This window comes from Misgurnus anguillicaudatus, chromosome 15, assembly GCF_027580225.2.
Source record: "Misgurnus anguillicaudatus chromosome 15, ASM2758022v2, whole genome shotgun sequence".
In the NCBI taxonomy this organism is placed as follows: domain Eukaryota; kingdom Metazoa; phylum Chordata; class Actinopteri; order Cypriniformes; family Cobitidae; genus Misgurnus; species Misgurnus anguillicaudatus.
The window spans coordinates 29,338,318-29,353,440 of record NC_073351.2 but is presented as its reverse complement, the minus strand read 5'-3'; the positions used below and the strand labels follow the sequence as shown (position 1 = coordinate 29,353,440).

General features: G+C 32.8%; 1 long non-coding RNA gene across 1 annotated transcript; it reads left to right on the top strand.

Moving 5' to 3' along the window:
- Nucleotides 1–8,167: 8,167 nt before the first annotated feature.
- Nucleotides 8,168–14,861, top strand: LOC129418695 (uncharacterized). The gene is made up of 3 exons (XR_008636203.2): nt 8,168–10,965; nt 11,054–11,079; nt 13,709–14,861. It is a non-coding gene; the product is annotated as an uncharacterized lncRNA (long non-coding RNA).
- Nucleotides 14,862–15,123: the final 262 nt, after the last annotated feature.

The following is a 15,123-nucleotide window of genomic DNA, read 5'->3' as shown; positions in this document are numbered from 1 at the left end:
TACCCCAAATATACCCAAAACAGTGTAATAAAAAGTGTAATCACAATAATTTATTTATTGCAACATGTATTCATAAAAGCAGTATATGAAGTACAGAGAAGTATTAAAGTTATTAATCCACGTTAACTTTAATCATTTTCATTTTTAAAAGTACATCGACTGAAAGACAGCAATGTCGCAAATTTGTGGTTTGGCACGCAAGAGCCAATGAGCTTTTGATATCACTGCCGTAAAGCAATGTGTCGTAAAGCTTCTCGATTCGAGATTTGACATTTAAGGTTGCTGCTGAGAATTGAGATCAAGATCTCTGGATAAAGGGCAGAATTTGGATTGTTCCTCACAATGAATTTTAAATATGTGGAATGAATAAATGAATAAAATGATGTTTTGTTGTGTTTTGGTGTAATTGTTGTTGCATTGGAGAAGATTTCATATGAGAAAACACCTTTTGTGTGTCATGACAAATAAACTTAATATTACACTGCAAAAAAAAAAAAAAATCAAGAAAAAAAATCTTAGTATTTTTGTCTTGTTTTCAGTAAAAATATCTACAAATTCTTCAATTAAGATGCTTTTTCTTGATGAGCAAAACGACCCAAGAATATAAGTCTAGTTTTTAGACCAAAAGTATAAAATTTAAGTGATTTTGTGCATAAAACAAGCAAATAAATCTGCCAATGGGGAATTTTTCTTGAATTTAGTGTTTAAGAAAAATGTTCAAAAAATTTTGGCTTACCCCATTGGCAGATTATTATTATTTATTTATTTTTATTTATTTATTTTTTGCTTGTTTTATGCACAAAATCACTTAAATTTGATATTTTGGTCTAAAAACTAGACTTATTTTCTTGGGTCGTTTTGCTCATCAAGAAAAGGCATCTTAATTTAAGAATTTTTAGATATTTTTACTGAAAACAAGACAAAAGATTTTTTTTCTTAAATAATTTTTTGCAATGTAAAAAATGAATAAATGATTAGAGAAATGTTATTAATTTTAATGTTTTAAAGTGTAGACTTTAATATTATGTCTCGGAAAGTCATGAACAAATCATGAGGTAAATGAGTAAACTGTCTTAAATATGTTGAAAAATGACTGAAAACATGTCATTTATATGATCAAAAAATGCCAATGCCCGCGATTTTCATATTTATGATTAGGAATACGTACAAATCGTATTATGTCAATACGTCGATATTGTACGTTTCAGTGTGTATTAAAACGTAAGTAAATGTATGTGTGGCACAATCACACTTTACGTAAAAATACATAAGATCACGTTAAAAAATTCATGTGGTATAGGCAAGTATAAATACCCCCAATGTCAAACTAGTAAATTTGTGTGTATTTTAAGTAAAAAAAGGAGCTAATGTCAGGGAAAGCAGAGGCGTAGATTTAGACACGTGCTGTATGATTTCAAATCACGTGTTTGTCAGGTTTCTCTCTGTGATTTTGATGCAACAGCAGAAATGCTGCTTCCCCGTGCTCCTCTGACAGGACGTTTGCTCCGAGTGATATTTTAGGTGGAGGAAATTAGCATTGAAATGATTCTGCTGACAGTTTCACACTGCACAATCCCATAAAAACAGGCTGCGTGAATCCCAATGGCATGCTAAGCAATCCTCCCAGCACCCTCTCAGTGTGAAGTCATACTGTATGCACACAAACATGGGTAATTCAGCGTACCTGTATATACTATAGCTATGTGTGTGCATGTGTGTAATGTCAGAAACACGGCGAGCAGAGAAAAACAAACACAAATACACTCGGGAAACGTTTAACATTATTGAATTTCGCTTTAAAGAAGAGGAAAAACAGTTGCTAAAAAGGTAATAAAAAGTAATAGTCTATGACTGCTGTGTATTGAATTTCCCTTCATTCCTCTTTATCGTGGATTGTAAGAATGACATTCTACTGTACTATTATTAATATTTCTCAACTGTATAGTATGCACACTGTGCGGTATGTAGATTTTCTGTATGCAGTGGCATAAATGAATGACCTACTTTTTGCATTTGGCAAAGTGTAAGCGAGCACACTGCACAAAATATTGTATCCCACAATGCACTGAACTCGACATGATATTTCTAATATGTGACCCTGGACCACAAAATCAGTCAAAAGTCGCACAGGTATATTTGTAGCAATAGCCAACAATAATTGTATGGGTCAAAATGAAGAGTTTGGTTCCAAAACGACATAAATCCATTTTGACTAATTTGGGTAAAAATGTGTTTTCTATACCAAGAAAGTGACACTATTTTCTGTTAAAAACCTTCACATAGCATATTTAATTTATAATAACATAAAAATGTCAAATCCATATTTTTATTTTTAAAGATTTAATATAAAAACAGATAATTATTTCCGCAAAATGCAATAAATCCATAAGTTTTTTATTTTTCAAAATGCTATAAATGTATTGAATCAATATATAAATGTGCATTCATCTTTGCCATGTTACATTGATTTAGTTGACTAGTGGTATACACTGATTAAACATTAATGACATTAATTAAAACACTTACTTTGTCATATTAAGAACACTGTCATTGCTGCTGTCATCCTTGGGACGTCGTCGCTGAACTTTTTTGACAGCGGTCAGCTGTAAAATGTTTTGGTCCTGCTCGATTTTCATTGACTTTGAGTAAAATAATGGAAAGTTTTTTATAAGATCCTCTGGAGTAAATGTGTTAGCATGACAGAAGCTTGATGCGGTCGTGTGAGAACAAACAACAGCCGGCATTTTTCCTTTGCCCGAGTGCCTCTCACGTAAATTATTTGATTTTGATGGCTTACGTTTCTTCCCCGCCACAGAAAACCATCACAGGTTTATCAATGCCATCAAGGTATTATTTTGTTTTTGTTTGTTTGTTTGTTGATCAAGAAGTACAAAGTAGATGAGGAAAACTAGGAGTGTGTATTCAAAGCGCCGGCGCCATTATTGTTTACAATGCGTGGAATGGTGCACTGTTATTGGTTAAGCGGATTTATTATATGAGTATGAAGAGTTGGATTATTTTGTCACGCTTTGGAAAAAAGGGAGAAAAGATGACAGAATAGCACAGCAGATATCGGATTTTGCATAAAATTTACTTTTTAATACTGACCTGATACAATCTTGAATTTGACGGTAACTTTTTTAAAGTGGCGTTTATTGTCTTTTGGAACCAAACTCTTCAAATATAGATATTTTTATGCCAAAAATCCTTAGTAAAGATCATGATGTACTTACTGCCTGTGACTCATGACCCAGTTGGGACCACCCCATTTCAAAGAAATCGGCGTTGAACAAACACACACGACTGTGCGTGCCCATATAAGAACTTCCACTGTACGTCCTGCACTGAAATTGCACATCAAGAAATAAATCAAGATTGTTACGTATGAAACTTTCCAAAACTTCTACGAAACTTGGCGAAGTGCTTTTTTGAGACTTTGCCTGTTTAGCATGAGGAATACAATTAACTGTGTTAATAAGGTAGAATGAATAAGAATAAGAGGTACTTAATAGTGTAATATACACTATGCAGTTTTCAGTAAGTTAGTATTGCTAACACAGCCATAGATTTGACCCAATTTTGGATAAGACACCACTTTTTCATGTCTTATCAATGGTAGGGTTCTTTGAAGTAAACACTAATTATTATAATGCCTGTTGTGCTTTTTCAGATGTTAATTTGCATAAGCGCCCATACCCAATCTAATAGCTGGTGAGGAAAACTATAGGAATATATTGCAGTTACTGGCTTTATATTGACACTCATAAACATAGAAAACACCCTTACTTGTATTTTCTCTTCATTTTCACTGATTAAAGAAACTGTTAATCGACTTCTGTTAGTTTCTACTGAATCAACATTTCTGGTTCACAGCCGGTTCGCTTTGGGAGTTCAATTCCTTTCCTTCCTTATTGTACTATATGCGGCCAGTTGTTAATTGAGAATGAAGCACCACTTTACGCTACGGTGTAATTATGCCTGTTTGGAAAAGAAACGGATCAGGCATGTTGCTTATTAGCTAACCTGAGAAAATTAGGCCACTCCAATGAATGGGCTATAAAACAGATTAAGTCTCGCTGCGGATATTGCATTTTTTCCAGCCTCGTGATAATACGGACCAACTTATAAGCATCTAGTGTTTATGAAACATATGGAGAGTTTCTTATCAGAGCATATGTGATGACCAACTGTTTTAAGAAAAAGCTTAATAGTATGCAATTCACGTCCTCATTATAAATGTACATTTTTCCATGTGATTCAAACTCACAGTTTTTAAGGACATGCATTTTTTTACAAAGCGACTTATGGTGCATATACATTCAGCATGTGTGTTAACAGGAATCAAACCTATCAAATCAAAATTAATAATTAATAAATTAATAATAATTAACAAATGAACCATCATTCTGAAGATGATTTGAACACCTAGCTTTTAATTTCATTTCTTGTCATTGTATGTATAATGAAGTCTCATAATCTAATTTTGAGATAAGAAGCATCAAAGTTGGATTTCAATCATTGATTTAACGTTAAATTCAATCTTTGACATGATTTTATTAAGTAACTTAAAACTCATTTGCATTTAAAAGAACACACCCAAAAACGCCACATTTTTGCTTACACCTACAAGGTGACAATTTTAACATGTTTTAATATTAAAATTATTCATATGGTATTTTGAGCTAGAACTTTACATATGCACTCTGGGGACACTACCAAAATGTATTTTACATCTTAAAAAAGTATTGTGAAATGTCCACTTTAAGATATCAAAGTTATAATTACACAAAATTGTATGAAAAAACAGTAGGCCTATACACGGCAAAAAATTATTTTCAAGAAAAAAAAAATCTTGTATTTGTTTCTTGTTTTTAGTAAAAATATCTCAAAATTCTTAAATTAAGATGCTTTTTCTTGTTGAGCAACACTGCAAAAAATGATTTTCAAGAAAAAAAATTCTTAGTATTTTTGTCTTGTTTTTAGTAAAAATATCTAACAATTCCTAAATTAAGATGCTTTTTCTTGATAAGCAAAATGACCCAAGAAAATAAGTCTAGTTTTTAGACCAAAAATTATCAAATGTAAGTGATTTTGTGCATAAAACAAGCAAAAAAAAATCTGCTAATGGGGTAAGCAAAAAATCTTGAACATTTTTTTAAACATTAAATTCAAGAAAAATTAGCTTACCCCATTTGCAGATTTTTTTTTGCATGTTTTATGCACAAAATCACTAAAATTTGATATTTTTGGTCTAAAAACTAGACTTATTTTTTTGGGTCGTTTTGCTCATCAGGAAAATACATCTTAATTTAAGAATTTATAGATATTTTTACTGAAAACGAGACAAAAATACTAAGAAAATGTTTTCTTGAAAATAATTTTTTGCAGTGAAAACGACCAAAGAAATTTTTAGACCAAATATATGAAATTTAAGTGATTGTGTGCATAAAATAAGCAAAATGGGGTAAGCATTTTTCTTGAATTTAAGTATTTAAGAAAAATGTTTTGAGATTTTTTTTACTTGTTTTATGCACAAAATCACTTAAATTTGATATTTTTGGTCTAAAAACCAGACTTATTTTCTTGGGTCGTTTTGCTCCTCAAGAAAAAGCATCTTAATTTTAGAATTTGTAGATGTTTTTACTAAAAAACAAGACAAAAAATACTAAGAATTTTTTTCTTGAAAATCATTTTTTTGCCGTGTAAATCACAAAAATGACTTTAACTGAGTTTTCCCAGACTGGGTCACTATACAATTGCTTTAACATATTAAGCTTTCTTTGTTTACGTCTTCAAACCTCAAACATTTAGTGCAGTAAACTTTGCCATTTATTTCCAGGGTCGTAAAGTGTCGTCCTGCTCCGCAGAGCCCGTTTTGATTGTGCAAATGGTCCTCATATTTCTGAGGAGCAAAGAGGTGGACATATTATGATTAGGTGCTTTGGTGATGGGTCCTCCAGGCCACAAGAGGGGAAGGATCTCTCTGCTTGGCTAAACAGCAGATTTATGAAGCGTCCCTTGAAAGAGCTTGGTGCAGGTGGACAGAGGCCATTAGAGTGCAGATTCTCCATTAGGTGGCCATTAGAGTCTGTCTTACACCTAATGAAGTGCAGTAGGATGCTATCATACAGATTCAGCACTTTGTGTTAAACAGCTACAGTGGAAGGGATACTATTGACATTGACTTACACATTAGTTTGTGGCTCATCATGGAGCTGTTAAGAGTTGGATTCCTGTACTACAGTATGTGATCTGGGTATTGCACTCCCAAAAAGGAAAAACTCTAAGATCTAATATAGTAATGTCAATGTAATGTATTATTATAAACACTGTATATTAGTAATGTTTATATCTAATAGTTAAAATAAGTGTGCATGAATGGTAGCTTTGGCAGATTTCTTCTTGATTTTTTTTATTGTGATCATCATTATTGCAGTACCTAAAGGTATTCCATGGCGATATGTATCAGTGCATTGTAAAAAAATGCAGCATGAATTTAAATCTACAATCTATTATAGGTTTTTGCTTGTGAAAGGTTGACTAAATCAAGTTAAAACTGTTTAACTTAAAGTTAAGTTGAGGTGACACAAAAATGTATGTTGATTTGACAAAAATGCTGCACAATTTTTACAATGTAAGGTCATGGATTCAAAACCCTATATGGGTCAGTGACAAAAACAGTTTGGCAAGATGAGAAATTCAAAAATCTTTTTAAACGGGTTTTAAAAGCACGCATCAGGTTTATTTTATTAATTTTATGCAATAAAAAACATTTGCACCATTTTTATGAAATTAACCTGAAAGTGTCAAATGGTGTTACTGCCAACTGCGGTAAAGAATGAGAAATATTAAATATTTTATCCACCTTGATGGCACATAAGCGTAATCATAAGAACATTTAAAATATCATTTTATTAGTTATTTCTAAATGTAAATGTTTATGCGTTTTTGTAATATTTGTCCAGACATATGCTTAAAAACAGCTTTGTTTTCTAAATAATCTTTGACAAATTATGTAAAAATTTATGTAAAAAAATCATACAATAAATTAAATGCTGATATTTTATTTCACATTTTTTATAAATATATTTATATTTTCATTTAAAAAAATACTAGTTACACCAATTGACACAGACCGGTTACACCACATTGACATTTTTGCAATTATATCCTTAATATTCTTTCAAAATGAAATAAAACCAGAAATTTTAGACTTGGTCCTCAAAAAAAGAATGTATGCAAGTAATCTGCAAATTTATTTTGTAATTTTAACCCTTTTACATTTAATTGAACCATACGAACACAAAATAATTAACGTCACGTCATTGACCCATATAATGATAACAAATATTACCTGAATGCACTTTTGTAAATTTGTAGATCTAGTGCCATAAAAAATCTTTGCAGCCTTCATTTTTTTGGTTTAATCAACTCAAATTTACAAGTCATTTAACTTACTATTATTTATCTTGACATGGGATCAATTGTTATAACTTATAAAATATATTTTGTCAACTTAATTTTATAGGTTATAACAACTCATCTTTGGTCAAGATAAATAATGAGTTGATTTAACATAAATTTAACATATATTTATTCCAAACCCATATCACTTTTTGTAAAACATCAGAGGAAATTTTCAAGAAAATTGACTCTCTTTTTTATACAATGAAAGTGAAAACCAACAAGAGAACAACTTTTACTTTAAAAATGATTTCTTTGTTTAACTTAAAGTAAGTTACCCAATTGCGTAAAGATTTTAAGTTAATTCGACTTAAAAATATTAGTTAACTAAAAAAATTTTGTAAAAATAATGTCTCAATTAATATTTTTTAAGTTGATTTATCTAGGGCTGTCACAATTATGAAATTGGACTGACGGTTAATTGTCTAATAAATAGTGAAGATTATGACTATAACATAGAACAAGGAAGACATCAGCCTGTTTTAAGGACAGTGAAAACAGCGGTATACAGATAAGTAAATTGTGTGAAAAAAACTTGTTTTTTACACGTGAAACATGTTATATTGAGCACACAGAAAGAACGGGACTTTTAAGAATAGCATCTTTCACTTCTCTAAATTTGGAATTGCTGTTTTGGAAATTTATATTTTTCCTGGCAGTTTATACAGTGGTAAAAACTGCCAGTATTTTTTTTCCACTGTATTACTTTGCAATGTATCGCGCTACACTGTCAGTTAAGGAGCGCCATCTGATACTGTTTCATTTATACAGATGCTGCAGCTCCCCCTTGTGTTTTTTAGAAAGATATGCAATCATTGCGGTGATATGAGATCATCGTGATGAGGTCAAACAATCGCCATGAGATGACAATTTAATCATTGTATTAACTTAAAATTTTAATGCAACCAGGTAACTTACTTTTTTTACTATTTAAGTTGAACCATTTTTTGACAGTGTTTTAACTTCTCATTTTGGGCGAAAAGCTTTGATGAAATTTTAGGTTATACTTTTTCTTTAAGAAACAAGGAGAGTTTAAAACAGCTAATAGACTGTAAAAAGTAAAACGTTTTTTCAATTAAAAAAAATTACTTTAATTGGTAATACCTAAAAAATGTTTGTTTGTTTTTTTACGCTACTAATAAAGACATTAGACATTAGAGGGCATTTAGCTCCTCTCAAAGCACATGAGGTAACAAAAAATCGATGTTACAAAAAAACTGTCAGTTTTCCTCAAACAACATGAAGCAATAAATCATAAAGATTAAGTAGCATATTAGAAAATCTCAGCTCTGCCTGAAGCGTAGCTGATTTACTGTGAAGGAGAAGGTGTAGTCTGCCAGTTTCTGTGACAGTACATGATGTATCCTTGTTTTCTTGTATGAATTTATGGATGACGCACCTGGTATCTTTGTCAAAGACCCTTGAAAAGTATTCAAAGTGTCACTTTTTCATCTGATATGCATAATGTGCAACAATTTGTGATTGATTTCCTTTCCTTTAAATAGTCTTGCGAAAAAAACAAACATCATATTGAGTTATTAAGGGTTTGAATAAACATTTCCTATGCATATATAAATATGAAACATGGCCTAAACATTTACTGTTTCAAGCATGTTTGATGAGTTTAAGCACATCTAAACACTGCTACTACTTGACTTGGTTTTGACCTCAAACATTTCTCTTCTGTGTTAAATCTTGGCCCAGGTCTCCATACAGCTGGCAATAAGTCTTTGAATTAAATTCAATACACGTTCATTCCTGGCATGCAATGCTGCCAATATCTGGACACTCGAATACCTTTAATAGTTCATCAAACCGTATTTTTCTGGTCTGGCTGCTATGGGCCACAATAAGTGTCAAATTTCTAATTTGAAAGCATGTAAATGTGACTTTATTCATTGTTACAATTCATTGTTACAAGATTGTAAATATTTCACACAGTATCAGTGACTGCAGTTAAAGCAGGCCACAAAATGTTTTAAAAGCCTATAATTTTAATCCAGTGCCACTTCTCTAGAATGTGGACTTACTATCTAAAGATAGACAATTAAATAAGGAAAACATTTTATACAGTCTGCTTAATTTGTAAAATGGAGTTATTCTCCTTCTTTAATGCAGATTCTTTCTGCAATGGCCACACAAACAGCTCAAACATTGAGGTAATGATTTTGTAGTTTGTCCCATTTATATAGTATGCTTTCAATCTTTATTAATCACCAACAAATCAATCTACAGATGGCATATGTACAAAATATCTTTATGTGGTTTCTTTAGAAAGCCAGCAGATGGCAGCAAAAGTTAAGTTGTCATCCTCACTCTCCCACTTTGACAGTCATGTGTGTACTATAAGAGACCTTCAACACAATTTAAGTAAGATAAGATCTTTCGGTTCAAAAATGCAACTATCTGGGTTACATTAAATGGGAAAATATTTGTTTTCCTTATAATTTGTTACAAAACATGAGCTTGCTTAAGTCATTATGGTGGCATTTATTAGTGTTCCTGTGGCTTAGCAATGCAAAGATCATAGGTTTGATCCCTAGGTACACACATAGCTTTGGATAGCCTAAAAGTGTCTGTCAAATGCAAACATAAAATGCAAAAGAAGTTCATTGTTCATCAGTAGTTAGAATGTATGACGTCAAGCACGTTTTAGTTCAATAACGATCTGTTTGCGTTCTGGTAACAATGAGGGCATAATTTTGCGTTAACCAAAAAGTTTAATATAAACAAATGAACGAACAAACGTCCTCCCCTTTGCTTCAGTGTATGTACTAGATTTTTGCAACTTACTTTGACATATTTAGGATTACAGGTTGTCATGGGCGGTGCTGTGTTCAACACAAAAATCTTTGTTATATCAAATGCATGAATGAAAGCGCATTTCTGCTGGTATATAGGTTACATTGCATTAAACAGACTGAATGCATTATAAAGAAGGCATGTCATAATTGTCGCACGAGCTTTCATTAAGCACCATCTCAAACCCTGATGGTGCGGAATCCCGACCGAGGCTCATCTGTGGTCTCGTTGCTTAAAATAGCTACGAGTCGCGGGCCAGTGCGCCCTTGAAACGCATACAAGCCGAAAAACTCGCATAAAGGGATTATGGATTGATACAAATAGTCGCGCGCGCCAGCAACCTCTCGCGCGCTGAATTAATGCGCTGCTATTTTTAGGACGCCAGTGTTTCCAGGGGAAACCTAATGACGCAATGACGTCAATGCAGGTCAATAGCTGACTGGAGGAATTGAGCGCTTCCGTTACATTTTGCGGCATCTTGTGAAACATTGCGAATTTATTTGATACATTTAGCAACGCCGACATCATAATGCGTAAAAGCGAGCGGACGCGTCACGGTATCTGTAGTAATGCACGCACACGAGGATTGCGCGCGTGTGCGAGTGCTTTTTCCTCTTCTGCTGGACTGTGATGGGGAGCAATGGTGTCTATGGGAGGAAGGTTAGGCATCTTCTCGACCTGAAAGCTCAGAGATGTTTGGTGAGGCGCATGGCTCGAGATTTACTTTCAGATGGCAAAGCTTCAGTGAGATGCTTGGTAAACATTATTTGTTTTTTGTTTTCCATAGAACAACCAGAAGCAATCTATGTGAAGGTAAATGTACCTGTATCTCACCATTTTGAATTCTTATAAGGCACGATTAAGGTCGATTGTGGGGGTTTGATGAATGGGGACAGTTTTGTGCTTTTATGACAATTAGTAGTTTGGTACTTTATTGAAAACTCATTGTAATACATAACAGAATATGAGTTAGTTGCTCAAACTGGACTGGAAGTGCACGTGATGCGAATGATGAGAACACAGCCACGTAGCCTATACAAACATATGTATGTATACTGATATTAAAAAAAAACTCGGATGCCTAGTAGTTTAAGATTTTAGCATGCAACACCGATGCCTCCGTCTTTACTTATATTGAAAATCAATGCATGCTAAATATTTTCTGTCTGTTTTACAACACTAATGGTTTGCACCTTTTTACTGCAAGTATATGAAGTGTAGTAAACATCTGACCCTGATAAAGCAACAAACGGAGACATTTAAGCAGCTTGTTCAGGATCGTGACCATTTGCTTGGAAAATGATGCACAGATTTGAGCAGATGGGATTAATTGCTTTATACGTGTTGAAAGCGTGTAATAGTTTTTATTACTGTCATTCAGATGTGGCTGTTGGACTACAGGGGGTGTAAATTATTTCCCCCTTTGGTTGTGTAGGGCGTTACCGACGGGTTCAGTGCCGCGGATAGTTCACTGACACTCCGACCATAAACACACATACAACATGACATTTGCATTACATTTCTTGAAACTTAACTAGCCAATTAATTTAGATAGTCACTGTTTTTATTTTTATAGACAACATACACAATAGCTGACATGCCAAGCATTGCTAAACTATAGGTGAACATACTAAGATCATTACATCAGGTAAATCATGGACTCGTAATAAAACAAATGTAATATTTTCTACATCAAATCTCACTATTTATTATTACACGCATTTAGAAAGTTTAATACAATCATTGCATTTTCATATTCATTACTATGTCTCTGCGCTATAGGCCTAGTGTACATACATAAACTATAGTGTAGTGTTTAACATAATGGATACTATTACAAGTGCATTCATGTTTTAGTGTTGTAACAGGTAATCTTAAATAAAACATGACAACTGTATACCAATTCAATTTTAAATACATATTAAAATGCTATAGTCATAAAGTTAAAAAAAAATGCATTGAATGCTTTTCTTTATCTGTAATCTCTCATCCACAGATCAAAGTTTTTGATAACTATTAAGGCCTGATCGATCTAACAGTCATTCAGAACAGACACACACACCTGTTAGTTAATCACTCACCAGTACTTTAAATGAAATAACAGTATGTTCCGTCTTTATTTATAAATATTTAACATAGATATTTAAAAATGGCATATATTTTCAGATGAAAGTTATGTCTTTGCACTTCTCACTGGCAACTAGCTGGCAGTAACTTACTGTAGATTTTTCATTTATGTTATTTAATGGCAACAGTTTGTTAAAAGTTAAATGGACATGAAACGTTTTCGGTACATCATACACATTGTACACATTTTCGTCTCCTGCATACTTTAGATTCAATCCTGCTTTAGCACACCTACCTCTAATTTTTAAGTAGCCGTGAAAGGCTTGATTAGCAGGTTGATTTCCAGGAACAGGATTCCTCAGACCACCTTAAATTCTGTTAGTTAATCCAAAGATGGTTATCAGATTGTTAGAATGAGACAAATTTTATGACAACTGAAACAAATTTCGCAAATGGGAAACACATTTCAAAGCTGGATAGCAGAAATAATGGTTTCGTAAAACGCATAAAATAATGAATCGTGATGCCTATACTGCATAAAAGACTTTTATACAGTTTCTCATTGTTTTGAAAAAGAGAAAGTTGCCATAATGGCATGTCTATGAAAAGATGACAGCAGATAAATCACTTCTCTTTTCATACATTGTGATAAGACCACATAGACAGTGGTGTATAAATATACTGTAGATATACATCTGTAGTTAGATACCTTGTCTGTAATATTATCTGCACTGACTTTCATATTGACTTATAAAATCCAGTAAAATATTTTCACTTTCTATTTTTTACATTTGTCCTATTTTGGTATGAAATAATCTTCCTGATAAACAAACTACTAACCTATTTTTACTAATGTTATATTAAAAGTTCCCCCTTTAAATTACACAGCAAAAGCAACACCTACAAGGCCTGGTTCTCACACTTTTAGGTTTTTCTGCTCTATAAGACACAGACCAACCTACACTGAAAAAAATAAAGGCTGGATTTACTTAAAAATATAGTGCATCCTTTTTGCATCCTTTTTTTAGTGAGCATTTTATGCAATTGCTTAATATTTCAAGTAAAACACTTTAAAAAGTTGATGCAAAAATCATGCACTATATTTTAAAATAAATCCAGCGTATTATTTTTACAGTGTAGTTAGATGAAATTATTTTGGATATACCTGTTAAACTAACAAGCCCATTGGTGGTAGTTGATTCCATGACCATAGTTCAATATTTCTATTTGTGTTGCGAATCAAATTAGTAAAATTAATAACTTTGTCAAATTATTTTCTTGTGTATGATTTAAAAAATTGTAAAGATGAATGCTACTGTAATTTACAGTAAGTAAAACGGCTGTGCTGACTGCAATTCTGCTTTGTGTATTTCAGATAAACTGAAGATCCACAAAAAAAAAAATTCTGTGCACTTCTGTGCCTCTTGCTCTCTCTCTCTCTCTCTCTCTCTCTCTCTCTCTTTTTCTATGTCCTTTACGGCTCTTTTTGCGGTCTGGGCTTGCTGTACCATAAGTAACTAACCAGGAAGCCCTTACCCCAAAAAGTATCTGTGGAGGTTCCTAACAGCTGATGGTGGAAATTGAAATCTTCTCTGTCTATCAGTATTGATGTTACCCGTATGTTATTTCTGAAACGTACCCACATGTTTGCCATTGGCATAAAAAACTTTTTAAATAAAATAATGATATTGAACGTTCTTCTTCGTTTTAAAATCTCTATCACAATTAAGGATTACACTGAACATTTTACGATTTTGTGTTAAATTTGTATACAGAGAGTTTGAATGTTTTCTGCCCAGACTACTGAATATAATAATAACCAATACTAGTGGGAAACAGGAATAAATTGTTAGTTGAGTCTTTGCCTTAATCTTTATTCTTGGGTGAATGTTCAGATGAGCATCTGATATTAAAAAAATGCCAAAACAATTCAGAAAATGCATGCAAATTTTTAGCATACATGTGTAGAAAAAAATGAACTCCATAATGCAATAATATTTCTGTATCTTAACGTCAAAATCATGCCTTTATTGGTTTGCAGCATGTCTGTGAATGTTATGATACAAAATAGCCACATGGTGGTGCTGCTGTTCTAAATCTGTAAGGAATCACAATCATTACATTACATTGTGTGTGTGCGTGCGTGCGTGCATGCGTGCGTGCGTGTGTGTACCTGGTAATTATCACGTTGTGGGGACCAATAAAGATAGGAATACCAGTAAATCTGTGACCTCGTGGGGACATTTTGAGGTCCCCATGAGGAAAAAAGCTTATAAATCAAACAGAATGATGTTTATTGAAAATGTGAAGTCGGAGAAAGTTTTCTGTTCTGTGATGGTTGGGGTTAGGGTTTTGGGAAGGGAATAGAATATACAATTTGTACGGTATAAAATGCATTACGTCTATAAATAAAGCAATTATTAATTTTCCTAATGCATGGTTGTTTCTTTACTTCAGTTTAAAACGTTATACATTTCGAAAAGGAGGATTTTCAGCACTTTGTTCAAACAGCAACTGTGTGTAATGTGGAATCAGCTTTATTCTCCAAATGTACACACACACAAGGAATTTGTTGAGGTTTTCAGGATCACTAGGACACACACATATGATATACTTACTGTAGCACACAAACTAGAAAAATCATATACGTAAAATTAAAAATTGGTAATGCTTTACAATAAGGTTGTATTTGTACATGATTACACTTTTAGAAAAAGGTACAAAAGTTGTCACTGAGGCAATACCTTTTAAAAGGTCCTTATATGTACCATTTCGGTACAGATGTATGGG